The sequence below is a fragment of the Carlito syrichta genome, unplaced genomic scaffold, assembly GCF_000164805.1.
Source record: "Carlito syrichta isolate Samal-C Ts95f unplaced genomic scaffold, Tarsius_syrichta-2.0.1 Scaffold305616, whole genome shotgun sequence".
In the NCBI taxonomy this organism is placed as follows: Eukaryota; Metazoa; Chordata; class Mammalia; order Primates; family Tarsiidae; genus Carlito; species Carlito syrichta.
The window spans coordinates 488,028-498,758 of NW_007249712.1; positions in this window are offsets into that span (position 1 = coordinate 488,028).

Below are 10,731 nucleotides of genomic sequence, written 5' to 3' on the forward strand. Positions count from 1 at the left end.
AAATAATTAGTGCTTTATTTGAAAAGAACACAATAGTACACAAGAAATGTCTATTCAGTCATAACAACTGTGGTCATACAGAAAACAGAGATGGATACGCCATGCAAAAAGACTACAGGTAAATTACTGAGTTACTAACATGCTTATACGAGGTCCTATAGAAATTCAAGTCATCTTAAGTATTTTAGAGCTATGTTAAAATGTCTTTTTCATAATTCACTTAATAAATATTCTTGAGGTAAGTAAAGGAGTGAAAGAATATGAGCTGGAAGTAATCCACAAAATCTTCTCAGAGAATGTTGGGTTTGCACAAAGTCTAGGAGGAATAAAAGCTATGGTTGGCCACGTGTAGGATTAGAAGAAAAATGCATGCCAAGGGACAGGCCTGATGGGTCAGACATTGCAGGGTTCCTGTGTAGTCCTATATTCTTGGAGTCAAGTTTATATGGAGGGGAAGATGGAAAAGGGAGTTCTCTGGGTCACTGCATTTAAATGCTGGAGCTCCATAATCTGAGAGGCAAGTTCATTCAGTATGGAATATATGCTAGGTGTTATTTTGAGTAGAAGACAAGCCACTGCACAGTATCTGGCAATAACTGGGTAGATGTAAGTGTTGTAATTAGTAAAGCAACAACAAAAAAAGAAAATTGAAAAAACAGCTAAGAGGCTTTTAAAAATGCTGGGCTTCTCAAAAGAAAAGGAATCAACAGCGTTAGAGAGATTTTTTAGGCAACAATTAATGAATTTGAAGTTTTACTGAATGTAGGTAATGTGGGAATGAGATGATTCACATCTGAGTGCCCGATTTCAGGGTTTTTCATGACAAAACACCTCAGGGAGTAGTTGTCTGACTGACAGAGAAGGATGCCTTAAGCACAGTCAAAAGGCATGTAGTTGACTTGACAAGTGTGAAATGGGAGTGTGAGCTGGTGGTAGGATTTTCAAAAGAAAACATGGAAATGTATAAGAGACAAAAGGAATCTTATCAGGGACATAAGCTTGAGACTTAATCCAAAAGGCAACTGTTTGCTATCATATTTTCACATTAGTAAAATATGTAATTAAATGCGTGTCAGAAAACATAAAATCAAATGAATGTGATAAAATTATTGATACTTCAATTTAAAAAATAATAATTTTGAAGTATTACTTTTTTATGGTCTACTTATATTTTTTGGAAAATGCAACTTGGAATTGCCCAAAACATCTGAAAAATTTTGAGAATATGTTTAAAGACTAAATTATACAAAAAAATGACTATTTATTGTCAAACCTCCAGGATGATACATGCACTTATTTAATGTCATGCTCAGTTGTATAACAGTAGTTTGGAATATTTTGAGCTGACAAGAGTCATACAAAATGATGGTTATGTTTTAAGACTACAAATAATAAAATACATTTTTATCAGAATGGCACAGTATTTTACTTTATGAATTTATTTATTTTCAATTTATTTTTTTTCAGAGATATGGGGTACAATTCAGAATTAGGTATACAAGTGGCCTTCAAATAGTTTGTAAAGTTTGGGTCACCCTTTGGTCCCCACTTTGCCTGGTTTGAGATCAGGTACCCTTGTTAATGTTATATGACCCCCTCATTCCCTAGCAGTTTCTAGCTACTTCCAATTCCTTTCTTATTGTATTATAGTAAATGTTCAGGGTCCACATGAGAACATGTGGTAATTAGTTCTTTGTTTCTGTGATATATCACTGAGTATTATAGACTCTAAATCTGTCCAAGTTGCTGTGAAATCCACAATTTTGTTCTTCTTTATGACTGTGTAATATGCCATAGTGTATATATACCACTTTTTAAAATACTGTCCTGTTTCTATGGGCAACATAGTTGGTTCCATGTTTTTGCTATTGTAAATAGTGCTGTAATAAACATTCATGTGCAGGTATCTTTTTTGTAGGGTGATTTAAGTTCCTCCGGGTATATTCCCAGAAGGGGGATTGCTGGGTCATATTGAAGGTCAATTTCTAGTTCTTTTAGGGATCTCCACACTGTTTACCATACAGGTTGAACTAATTTGCATTCCCCAACAATATAGAAGTCTTCTCTTTTCTCCATATCCTCACCAGCATCTGTTGTTCCTTGTTTCATTAACGATGACCTCGGAATGGCACAGTGTTTTAAACCATGACCATATCTTATTTTGCATACTTTTTGATGTTCCATAACTTCTTGAACCACATAGCAAATAAAATGTAAGCCAAGAGCAATAATAATTCCGTAATAAACTCATGGAGATGGAACTATCAAGAAGGAAGCAAAGTTAATGCAATATGGAATTGAGTAATTTATTTCAGTGTTCTCAAGAACACTAAAAGCTTTCTGTATACTTGACATCTAACCTATTGCTGTTTTACAAATTGGTTTTACACATTCATCAAAAAAGTGTCAATTAGTGGGATTGTCAGAAATTGAGCACAGTATTTCCGCTCTGTCGTGTTCCCTGTATGCACAAATTTCCTATGAATAATGTTTTCCTTATTATGTGGTAAGACTCTGGTCAGTGCTTTAGGGAGCCACTATTGAAACAGTGTTAGTCAAGGATTCTGGATCTTAGAAATTTAAGTACCTTGCCTAAGTTGTACAGTTTGCAAGTGTGAATGTTGTGTTTAAAATATAATATTTAAACCATGTGATTTCTCATATCTCCATACTATACCTCATGAATGTTGTCAAGGTTTTTATCATAAGTAAACGTCTGTATTTAAAAAGTTGTGATTAGGAAGAAAATGTGATATTTACTGAATTACAAATTCAAAATCTAATCCAGGTCATACCTGTTTTGAAATACAGATGGTCCTAACTTAGCATGGGTCCACTTAATGGTGTTTTGACATTCATAGTGGTACAAGAATCATCATAATTTAGATATAATATACAATATCTAATAAATTATATGAGATCTTTAACTATTATGAAGTAGGCTTTGTGTTAAATTATTTTGCTCAACTGTAGGCTAGCATAATTGTTCTAAGCACATTTAAGGTGGGGTAGGCTAAGCTATAATATTCAGTGGGTTAGAAGTATCACATTTTTTTCAATTTATGATGGATTTAGTAGGATGTAATCCATTCATTAGTCAATTAGTATCTGTATTGAAGACACATTGCCACTTTCTCAAATAATGATCTGAATTTGTTTCAAAATCTTTTAACTTGATACGTGTCATTTTAATCAAAACAATTAAAAAGTTTCAAAATCTTTTAGCTTGATACGTGTCATTTTAATCAAAACAATTAAAAAGTCCTCCCTGGAATAATTTTATTTTTATCCTAAATATAAATAAATGATGAACATGTGCCTAGGGATTTATTTGACAAACTTCTTTCACAAAGTTATGAAGATCCTATTGCATGGCTTAATGTGTGGAAAGAAATTGGAATGTCTTCAAGGATAAATACAGCATTTATCATACTCAAAGCTTTCACCTTATCATGTAAAAAGACACACAACGATGATATGTACCACGATATAAACAAGCAGAATAGTCATCTGTTTACAAACAATAAAAACTATCTTTAACTAGATTAGTACAATATCAGTCACAGTATGATAAATTCACAAATTTCAATCAAAGTTGAAAAATCAAGCAGTTCAAAAACCCAGAAAAATTTAGGAGTTCGCTTTTCTGGAATGAATGAGCTCAAACCATTTTTTTCCTAAAATGCTAGATGTCACTTAGTTAAGCTTAAAAAAGTCTCTTGGGAGAGGAAGTTCTATTGGTTTTATTTGGATCAGATGTGCACATCTTGGTTTGGGTAGGGCAGGCTAACTTCATTGAGAGACCTACCAACACTAACTAAAGTGAGGAAAAAATACTAACAGGAATTGAGGTGTTATGAGAAAAAGATTTAACAGAGGCCACCTAACAAGAAAGTCCTCGAATGTCCAGTCTAAGCAAATCTCTATCTTTATCTCTCCATCTGTATCACTCTGTCTATATTTTATCTCTCTATCTCTCTATGTATATTGTTAAAAAACCATCACGAGGGGAATCTCTAATACAGTGGTTTCTACTTTTTGTAACTTGTAGCTTTCTTTAATCATATATTCATTCTTTTATATTTAAATGTGACCAAAATGAACACAAGTGTCCAAGTTTCTGCCGTGATCAAGCTTATGTTCTTGAGGGAGAGGTAATACATGCAAAAATAAAATATTGTGTTAGTCAAAAATAAGGGTAAAAGAAACATTTAGGAAAAGAAGATAGAAAGAAGATGTTATTTTAGTAGGGTATTCAGAGAAGGCCTCTCAGAAGAGGAGGTATTTTAGGTGACAGCGGATGCATAGGGTTGAAGAATATTTTAGGCAAAGGGAATAAAAGTAAAAGACTCTGAAATGAGAAGGAGCTTTGTGCTGGTGAGAGTGACTTTTCGGGACATGTCTACCTCTGCAAAGGCAGTGTTAGAAACATTTAGGACTTTGCAGTCTATGACAGAAACTTTGGGTGTTTTGATAAGGTGGAAACAATTGCCTTCATAGAGAAAGAGATCACTTTTGCTATAAATGGGAGGCTAAGAATGCATTGGCTCTGTGAGAAGGGAGGAAAGGCATTCCAGACAGAGAATGGCAGGAAGGACCACGTACAAGTGGATGGAGCATTATCTGAATGTTGACCAGCATGGTCAAGCAGGGTCTCTAATGGCATGTGGTGAAACAAGAACAAGACTGTGTCAAATTGTAGATGCCGTACGTAAATGATATTGACATCTTACTATGTATAAGAATGAACTATAGATGTTTTTTGGAAGGGTGCTAACTGTGGAGAGATATGAAGAAAAGGTAGGAGTCAGACATAGACTAAGACAAGGTTTTCTAAGTAGATAATTCTAAGAAAGTCTAGACTCACCCGAGTGAAAAAGAAGCCTGATGAAATAGGTTTGGAAAGCCTCTTTTTGAACATCTCCTGGAAATTCAAATTAGCATTAAAAAGTCATTCAGTTCACTGAGTTTAAACCAGAGCTTTCTAACTTTATTTGAGTATAGAAAATCTACTCCTCCCTTTTAAAATTTTTACTTTTGGTGAGAAACCTATCACGTTCCAAAAGAAGAGAGTTACTGCAATATTGCCAAGGAGAGTCAATAAGGTCTGAACTTGGAAATTGATTGACAAAGAAAGAGAAGGTAGCATGAAAAAACACAGGTATGAAAGAGAACTTTACTGCTGGACCAAAGGTGAGCAAGACTCTCTATAATAAGTGGAAGAATATTAATTGGACAATAGGTATAAATAAGGTATTTTTTATTTTGGCTAGACAATATTGATTTTAATGAGCTAATGATAGAGAAAATTCTCAAGTGTAATATATGTTTGGATGGTTAGGATCTACAAATTACGATGTAGCAAAAAGTAAAATCTCTGCCAACTGTCAATGAATATGCACAATGCAAACAACATTAATATTCATCCTCAAAGCCTAGTTATTTGTCATTGTTTTAGGTTACAGGATGACCTTTCAGAATTTGAGGATGAATCAAACTAGCAGCTAGAATAATAAAGGTCATAGATCCCGGGAGTATAATTTCTTATTATTTGGGTATATAGGAACTATATGAAATTAAGGACAATCTGATATTACAAAATCAGAACCTGAGAAAATATTTATTTTATTTACATATATGCATCTAAAATTCTACTTTAGGAAGGTTATAGAGGGTTAAGTTCTGTCTATAACTCCCCAGTCCTGACATTCTCATATATTTGTTTCATCACTCTTTGTCTCATCAAGACTTCTAATCCCTAGTCTTCTTCATTATTTTTTATTTACAATTCATTCCTTTCTGCAGTTTTTCCCTCTCCTGATGACTTCCTCAACAATACCTAAACTTCCCTGAGTCCTTGTCCTTGCTGTCTCATTTTCTGCCAACTGAGCCTGGACAAGCCCAGCTTTTAGCCTTCACTGGTCACGGACTGCTGAGCACTTCTCAGGAGTGTCTCCCCAAACATCCATGGCTTTCACACATAGGACAACCTGTAACCATTTCCTAAAGCCTGCATCCAATTATGCCACTCTTTGGTTCCGATCCTTCCTGTTGTTTCCTATGACTTTCAGGTGAAGTATATACAAATGCACGCGGGGTCCTTCATAAGGACCACACACCAGGGTCAATGCAAATATAATAGATTCTATATCATGATCAAATATGAATATCTGTCTTAGCACGTTTCAGTTTCCCCATCCGTTCCTCATACTGCTCTATCATGTCTGAAATATTTAAATGTAAGCGTGAAAGGGCCATACTTACATGCATATGCGCCTTCAAACATGAGTCTCTCAGTCTAGAACTAGATGACTAAATTATCTGCATTCTTCAATACTCCATTTCCCTCCACTGGGAGGCTTTCTGTGAGCTTGTTTTCCCCAAGAAGGTGTTAGTGGCTCCTCTTCCTCATTCTTGTAGCACCTATGATATTCTTTCTGCTGTTGCCCTTTTCCTGGTGTGGTGATTTGATGGAAATCACCAATGTTTTTCCTGCAGCCAGTATTGAGCACAGCACAAGAAGGATGAATAAAGGACCTCTGTGTTGTATATGTATATTTAAATTGCTGAGTAGTAAATCTTTGCAGTGCTTAGTAAGATAAATGAATCAACTTCTAGTTCAGATAACAGAAACACCAACAGCAAAGGAGCTAAGACACCTGTGTCTTGTCTGTTCATCTTCTTTCCTGTACAGAATTTACTCCTGCAATGATGCCATTGAGTAGGGGACACTCAGGTCTTTTAACCTGAGAAACATGATTCTACTCATTATCTACTGCTTTGTAACAAATTGCTTCCAAGCGTGGAAGCTTAAGATATCAAACTACCTTGTCTCATGTGGATGAGGAACTCTGGTGCAGCTTAGCTAGATTCCCTTGGCTCATGTTTTCTCACAAGGTTGCAGACAAGCAGATGTTGTGGGCTGTGGCAACTGAAGACATGCCAGGGGTTGTAATATGTGGTTTTGGCCAGATCCAGTTGCTTGCCTTCTTTGGACTGATCATCTCAGTTCCTCACTGGCTGGTGGAAGAGGCCTCTCCTTGTCTTTTGAGAGGTGACTTTGCCAATGGGAACACTGTCAACAAGGCAGCTGGCCTCCGCAGAGAAGCCAGGAGAGAAAAAAACCACTGAGGGTGGGAACCACAGTATTTTTGCAAATTAATCTCAGAAATGACATCCCATCTGTCACTTTGTTTTAGCTAGAGTGAAGTCACTAGGCCCCGCTCAAACTCAAGTGAGAGGGAATTATCCATGGGCATGCAGCCCAGGAGAGACACATTCTGGAATTATCTGAGAGACTCCCTGCTACAGTGATTGCAGAATTTGTCGAGAAAAATATCAAGAATGCATGAGTAAGACAAAATGTTTTTTTGTATCAAGTTGTTGATATGGTGTTAATCATTAAATCACAGACTTGCATGAAAAAAAACTTAAAAATTAATTGTTCTGAGCATCTCCTTGGATAGCTGAAGAAACTGAGCCCCAGGAAAGGCAAGTAGGGGACACTCAGATTTCTTCAACCAGAACCCTACAATTAGTTTGTTTTGGTTATAGATATAAGCATCAGTTTGCTTATCTGACAATAGAAATATGACTCTGTTCGAGGAAGCATTTCTATATTTTGTAATTTTAAACACTATATCCAGACACAACATATGGAATACGTTATATTCCAGACATGTAACACAATATATTATTCTTTAGGAGGCAGGTTTTTGCAACTGGTGAACAGTTACAGAATGTCAGACACACTTTACATATAAAAATGAGCAGGGCCGGGTGCAATGGCTCACTCCTATAATCCCAGCACTTTGCGAGGCCGTAGTGAAAGGATTGCCTGAGCTCATGGGCTCGAGACCAGCCCAGGAAAATTGGTGAGACTTTATCTCTACAATAAATCAAAAAATTAGTCGGGTGCAGGGACTCATGCCTGTAGTTCTGCTACTTGGAGGGCTGAGGCAGAAGGATTGCCTGACCCCAGCAGGTTGAGACTGCGGTGGCTATAAGCAGTGTGCCACTGCACTCCAGCCTGGGCGACAGAGTGAGACTTCAACTAAAAAAAAAAAAAAGCAGGTGAGGCCTGAGAACCTAGAGGTCCCCTCCCTGGAGATTACAGTGCATGAAACAGCTAAAGGTATTCTTTGGTTTGCACAAAAGAACTGATGTTGCTTCAGTGAAACTTTTAGGGATACTGAGTTAAATGAGATTATCATACAATATACAGTATCACTTTCACCTTCTAGTGATTTTTCCAAAAACATCAAATTGAGTAGGAATTTACCATATAATCTACAATGACCTCTCATGTAAGTTTTGCATAATTGAACACATTGTGCTTCCCTCTGAATCTCAATGAACTTTGCAGGAAAGGGAATGCAGATGATTTTACACGGCCACAATCTCCTAACCTTCACAGACTCTTAGGTCCTCTTTATTGTCCCCTCAAACAGGGCAGCAGGCTCACAACAGCAAGAAAGCATCACCACATGGCTTTTAATGCTGCTCCATGCAGGACTGATTTTCAACCTAGCAAATTGATAAGCGTGGAGTCAGTCTGTCGTGTCCTCTTGGAATCTTTTATCTCTGGAATAAATGGTTCTGTGAGGGTTTTGGGCAGGGAGGAAGTTTCCAGACCTCCTGCCTGGCCCTGTGGATTCTGTCCTTGTGGATACTTGTTGGAAACCATATGACTATGGTAGAAGTGGTAGAGACATCAGTTTCAGCTCCAAACAGCTTCCTGCACATTCATGTATAGAGAATAACACTGACTGCGGTTGCATAAAAAGCCAAGGATGGAAGTTAACAGGAAAAATGGTTTTAAATAACACACATTACTTATATATAGGGATATGCGTGTGTGCAGCTTACCACTCAGTCTTTCAAAGAGCTTACCTTTTTCAACTTTCTAGTCTAATTCCCGGAACTGGTAAGAAATTAGAACACAATTTAGGAGTCATATGATCCCTACATGGTTCTGAGTTCCAGTTTGCTGGATCTTGAGAATCAAATTCTTCATCTCTAAAATGGAGGTAATAACTACCCATATATAATGACAACTGAAAGAGGTAATGCATTTACAAAGCACCACATTTGGGAAGCACTTCAAGTACTAAAAATATAAGTGATGATACATAGTAGTCCTAATCATGGAAAATAAAATTTCAGGCTGCCAGCCGGGCTTGGTGGCTCAGCCTGTAATCCTGCACCTTAGGAGGCTGAGGTGAGTGGATTGCCTGAGCCTGCGGGTTCGAGACCCACCTGGGCAACTTGGTGAGACCTCATCTCTACAATAAATCAAAAAATCAGCCAGGCATAGTAGCGTGCGCCTGCAATTCCGGCCACTTGGAAGGCTGAAGCGGAAGGATCACCAGAGCCCAGCAGGTTGAGGCTGCGGTGGCTGGGAACGGCCACTGCACTCCAGTCTGGGTGACTGAGTGAGACTCCAACTCAAAAAAAGAAAAAAATTTCAGGCTGAAGTTGTCCAGAATACAAGAAAAACCTGGTGATAATATAGTCCGGTATAATAAATGCTCATATTAAAAATTTTAAATGTACCTTCAGAAAAAAAAAAAAATCTTACCTGATGTTCCATTAAGAATGTATTAACTCATTTTCTACCATCATGCCTTGGTACCCACATCTCTGGGCCAGAGCTTTGTGTAATGAACTAGTGATGACCACAATCAAGGATGTCCCCTCCCTCAGTGAGCTTCTTCTCCCTATGAGGGAGTGACAATATACAAATATATAAGATCCTACATAGCCAATAAAGTCAATAAAGTCAGGAAACTTCCTTGGTTAAGCGCCATTTATCACCATTTCCAATGCTTTCAAGAAATGAAAAACCCAACAGATAGGGGTGTAAACAAAAATAAAGGTGGTGACATGATTCAATGTGCTTCATCAACAATACTCTGCCTGTAGTACAGATTTCTGAGATATGTCTTAATTTGTTCATCGAGAAAATAGGATTTCAAACATTTCTGAAATATTTTAATCTATTTGTTATGCCACTTATAATCAGAACATATAACTTCCTAATCATGAAGCATAAAATTAATTAAAATATAAACCACATTGCAAGTAACAAAGAAACGCAATATCAGAGAAACATAAACATGAAAGCACAACAGCATGACACAAGATATACCCGTTGTGGAAATAACCACCCACATCTTAAATTTGCCTATTAAAGGTCAACTGTTCTTGGATTTATTAAGAAAGAAATGAATATATGATATTCACATTACAAAAATACAACCCCCCAAACAAAAAGTTAAAAATAAATTATATCAGTTAATAATCACACAAAAAAGAAAAAAAAAGCATATTAATACCAAATCGAAAGAATTAAAGGGAAGGAGCATCATATGATAAAGAGAACCATTCAATATTTTAAAATGTGATCGGAAATGGAGACACAGTTATGAAGTTTCTATTATAGCATTACAGTATAAAGGCAAAATATTTCAAAAATGTAAGGAAACATTAACAAATTTCAATGACAACCTAACTTTCCATAATCTATTAAGAAATCTAAAGAATAAAAATAGTTTCACTCAAAAATAAATTCTTTAAAAACTGGACTAAAAGAGCATGTCTTAGTATTTGACCTTCCCATCAAATGCCCAAGAAACAGTTTCAAACATAAGACTACAGAGAATTGGACCACAGTCAATTTCCAAACATGCACACAAATGAAGTCTGACAATAAAAAATGGCGCTAAGACA